Source organism: Adiantum capillus-veneris, chromosome 14 (genome assembly GCF_014529385.1).
Source record: "Adiantum capillus-veneris isolate H3 chromosome 14, ASM1452938v2, whole genome shotgun sequence".
NCBI lineage: Eukaryota > Viridiplantae > Streptophyta > Polypodiopsida > Polypodiales > Pteridaceae > Adiantum > Adiantum capillus-veneris.
In genome coordinates, this window is record NC_140944.1 from 54,166,935 (window position 1) to 54,172,571 (window position 5,637).

Here is a 5,637-nt window from a genome sequence, read left to right on the forward strand (position 1 = left end):
TGCTGAATAGCTCTAGATCAGAATCGGATCACTTACCTAAAGCTACTCCTACAAATCATATGGGTTTTTGCATCTATGAGTAGAAAAACACTTCACTGTCACACACGGACTAGTAAACGCTTTTATCACCTCACAAATCACTCGACCACCAACAACTACTCTAATCCACACATCCTAACTAAACCTATCTAGTTGCAGACCCTCGACAAGACACACGCTTTCTGGCTATCCATTTGATCGCGGAATATCCTCTTCCGGATCCAATTAAGAAAAACGCTTTCTTAGCCGAAACTAAATCAAGCAACCATCACACGAGTGTTAGTAGGAAACCTACTTAGGTCCTTGTGTCCCCAGCAGCGGCGCCAATGTTGGACGGAGCGACTCACACACCCACGAAGTGCATGCAAACACTACCTAGATCAACATAGTGTGAATCGAGGACACAGATGACACGATAGGCACACGGAGGAAATCTCTTTAGCTTGTCAGGCTGAGACCATCCTACACATACAACACTCTGGAAGGCCAACTATACCACAATCAAGAACCTCACTGCCCTCAACTACACCACCTAGCCACATACACACATACGGAAGGTAACTCACCTAATCATGCCAGATTCGTACGAAACTTAAGGAACACCATCCCCTCACTAGGATACACCTGTCCCTAAGCTTCTACACTCAAAACCCTCACTCTAAACCCATCTGCGGAAAACGCATAGGATGACAGAGTAGAATTTTGAAAGTGCCCGAAACTGAAATTTATGAGTACCTATGCGTAGCTTATGTCGCCACGATTCTATAGACTACTAGCACGCTGAAAACAGAAATCGTTTGATACACTTAAGACCACAAATAGCTCGTAGATGCGTCAGCGTGTGCGCTTCGTCTCGCGTGGAATGCTTGGCGTTGTTGCGTAGCTCTCCTCGAGCCTACAGCACTGGTGCAGTCGAATCTCCAATGTGTTGAGTGAGCCGGGCGTAGCGAGAGGATAAATCTCACGCTCACTCTCTTTCTCTCTCACACACAGTAGACGGGAGCGCTAAGTTTTTGATTATGATAAAAGTCTCCTTTACAAAATGACCTAGGTACCTTATATACTAAGGCTACCTTAGGTTTAACCAAAAATGGGGTTGAAAGGGTCAAATGGCTTTGTATTTACAATCTGGAAGTGCCATTGCACCCCGGCTTCTGAAACTAGAATAACTACTCATTACAAATGACGTTTATAGCCATAATCCGCAGCATTTCATAACTCGCAAAAGATAAGACTTTGGTACGAAACTTGAGTTATGTTGTGTTGTTGACCCAGTGGTTAACAACTTCCTTCCAATCCCTAGTCTTCGTGACATCTATGGTTTAACTCCTTCATATAGTTTTTTCGGAGTTCTCTCACAAACTCTCACAGCCAAAAGCCCGGTGCTTTCCTGACAAGACCGCAAATTTCTCGACATAGTTTTGTTGAACCTGACGGGAATCTGCTAGGGTGAGAGTTTTTGGGTAACCATGGGTGATCATGTTGAGCAACAGGGCATGCATTTTGACCCAGCAACAATGCAAATGTTTCAAGAATTTGCAGTGTTCATGCAACAACAGCATGCCACTGAAAGAAGGGATATTTCAGCAACTAAGGCCATACAAGCGGTCGTCAACAGAATGGATCATTTCAATGGCAAAGATGTAACCAAGTACTTACGCAAGTATGTGAAGGAGATGGAGCTACATCGTGTTTCAGAAGGTGAGATGATTCAAAGCTTTGAGCTAGTTGTTGCTCTAAAATTAGGGAACATGTTAGGGGAATTAAAGATAGGCATGGGAGAAACTGGGAAGAACTCAAAGTAGCTTTAATGGAGGGATATTTCATGGAGGACTCTGAGAGAGTGACCAAAAGAACATTCTTAGAATGGGTAGTCAAGCCAAAGCAAGGACTATCAATTACAGAGGTACTTAGGGAATTTGAGCAGTGCTATACACAATTGACCAGAACAGAAAGGGCCACACTAGATGCGTAGAAGATAGATCTTTTCTTACAAGTTGCAGGTAAAAAGTTTCAAGAAAATTTGGAGCTTCTTCTTGAAGATAAAGATGCTAAGCAAGGACTAAAGATTGACTGGAATGAAGTTGAAGGTGCTGTCTCACTGCTTGCCAAATGACGAAGAAGAAGGGACAAGATGGTAGTAAGCACTACAAGCCCTTCCACCTCAACTTCTGACAAAATGGTAAAGCCTACTTTTATGGCTCCTAAGTTTGATGAGTCTATGCTAGATGATCTCGTGAAGGGAATGCGTGGCTTGAAGGTGAAGCTTGGAAAGCTTGAAGAAAAAGGCCAACCATCAGGGCCAGTTCCTAGGCAAAGACAACAGCCCAAAGAAGGTTTTGTTAATAATGATGGGGAGAAGCTAGGAGCACATCGGAAGAGGAATACTCATGCACACACACACACACACACACACACACACACACACACACACACACACACACACACACACACACACACACACACACACACACACACACACACCACCATAGCCCATACACAGGTTGAAGGGGGAGAGTCAATATACTGTGTGCCCCCTTTCTTTCTTCTCTTATCTTTTTTACAATAAGGCACAATACACATTGTACTTATTGTTAGTGGCTCACACAAGTGTATAGTTGTACACTTAGGGTTAGTGGCAGTTAGTGATGGGCGACCGGCCACATGGCCATTAAACCTAACATTCTCCCACTTGATGGCCAATGTGGGAGACTATAAGAATGGAAGAGAACCACTCTTCACCCAATGCCCATCAACTCACGACAGTGCTGAAAGTGATGGGCTGGAGAGACTCTTAGGGAGTGCATCCGTTGTGTTTTCGGACGTAGGAATCTTCACTAAATCAAGGCTCTTGTTTGCCAAGCATTCACGACGGCTAAAGTGATAACGCACATCAATGTGTTTCGTTCTGGAATGAAACACTGGATTGTTAGCCAAGGCAATAGCACTCTGACTGTCACAATGAAGAATTGGTGTACACTGCTCCAATCCAAGATCTTTCACTAGGCGAGCAAGACAAATAGCTTCTTTGCATGCTTCACTCAATGCAACATACTCTGCCTCTGTGGTAGAAATGGATGTACAATCTTGAAGAACAAATCTCCAAGAAATAACAGAACCAAAAAATGTGTAAATCCAACCTGTTGTTGATTTACAACTGTCAACACAGATTGCATAGTCACTTTCTACAAATCCCTGAATGGATGACTCTCCACAACCATAGCATAATTGTCTATCTGCAGTGCCAGTCAAGTATCTGAGAATCAACTTGACAGCATCCCAATGCTTTTTACCAGGGTTAGTCATAAATCTGCTGACAACCCTCACTATATGTGCAATGTCAGGTCTTGTAGCCACCATGGCATACATGAGACTAGCACAATCTGAAGCATAAGGAATTTTAGCCATCGCACATTTTTCCTCAGTAGATTTGGGACAATCGTTCTTGCTAAGTTTCAAATATGTAGGCAATGGAGTACTCAAGGCCTTCCCCTTCTGCATGTTGAAACGATCAAGAACCTTGTGCACATACTCTTTTTGAGAAAAATACAACAACCTCTTCGTACAATCACGAGTCATGCGCATACCCAAAATGTGATTGGCTTCACCCAAATCTTTCATGTCGAATTGACTTTTTAGCTTGGTTTTCAAGTCAGCAATGTCCTTCATAGAATGACCATCAATAAGCATGTCATCTACATAAAGGATAAGCATAATAAGTTGTCCATTTGGTTGTCTTTTCATGTAAAGACATGGATCCTCATTACTGCGCTTAAAGCCTAGGAACGCATAAATGCATCAAACTTTTGATACCATTGTCTAGATGATTGCTTCAAGCCATAGAGACTTTTCAGAAGCTTACAGACCAAATGTTCCTCGCTTTTGAGCACAAGCCCTTCAGGTTTCTACATATAAATCTCTTCCTCGAGATCACCATGTAAGAAAGCTGTAATGACATCCATTTGATCAAGCTCCATATCTTCAGTGGAAACCAAATCAAGCAATATTCTCAGTGTAGTCATCTTGACCACTGAAGAAAATATTTCCTGGAAATCAACACCATATTCTTGCTTGAAACCTTTGGCCACTAAACGAGATTTGTAATTGTCAATCTTCTTCTTGTAAACCCATTTACAAGGCAATGCTTTCCTTCCTTTTGGAAATGGAACAAGTTCCCATGTTTTGTTCTTTGCAATACTGGACATCTCCCTCTTCATAGCATGTTCCCATTGAACCTTATCATTGGCTAGCATATCCTCTTTGTAACAAGAAGGCTCACCACTGTCTGTCAGCAAAACAAAATCTAGGTCTGAAACAAAATGTTCTGGAGGATGTGAGACTCTTTGAGATCTCCATGGCTGATCAGAACTCGTACTAGCCTATGTAGTAATGGGCTCAGGAGCTGTCTGGACAGGAGGTGATACATTAGAAAATGTCACTTTCTGGAATTTAACCTCTTTCACTGGCTGTCTATGCATCTTAGTCTCATTAAAGACAACATCACTGCTACGGATCACTAATCGACTTTCTGGATCCCATAAACGATAGCCAAATTGACCATCTACACCATAGCCAATGAAGATGCATTTCTTGGATTTAAGATCTAGCTTAGCACGCAACTCCTTGGGTACATGTGTATAAGCTTCACAGCCAAATGTGAGGAGTTTTTCATAAGACTATTTATGTCATAACCATAACTCCAAAGGTACATTAAACTGTAATGAAGCATGTGGTGATCTACTGATCAAGTACACGGCTGTGTATAATGCTTCAGCCCAAAACGCTTGTTGTAAATTAGCTTGTGATAGCATAGACATAATCCGCTCTTGGATGGTCCTATTCATTCGTTTTGCAACACCATTTTGTGAAGGGGTATAAGGAGCTGTAAACTCACGCTTAATTCCTCTACATGAACAAAAGTTGGTAAACTCTTTGGAGACATATTCTCCACCATTATCTGAGCGCAAAGCTTTCAACTTATGTTCAGACTGAGTTTCAACACTCGATAAGAACTTCTTGAAGCAAGAAAAGGTCTCATCTTTAGACTTCATGGCATAGACCCAAACATGCCGTGTTGCATCGTCCATGAATGTAACATAGTAGGAGGCACCACCATGGGATTTAGAAGGCATAGGCCCACATAAATCACTATGCACAAGCTCTAAGGGCTTTCTTTATTTGTCAAAAAACTTTGTACGATGTGCTCGTGTTTGCTTACCATATTGACAGTGTTCACAAAAGGGAAAATCAGAAAATGATAAAGACGGTAAGTATCCCAAACGAGAAAGAGTTTCCATTCCCTTCTTTGACATATGACCTAACCGGCTATGCCATAAATCAACATTTGGCAGCTCGGTTACAAAAAAACATTGTTCTTGTCAGATACATAAAGAGGATAAAGTGTACCAACTTTAGAACCATGGGCTAAAATAAGATGACCTTTCGTAATACGCTAAGACTGCTGATGAAAAGTGACTTTGTAACCCAAGTCATCAAGCCGTCCAACCGAAATCAAATTTCGTGTCAAAGTTGGAACATGACGCACATTATGTATGGTAAACCTCACCCCATTTGCCATAACCATAGCAAATCACCTAT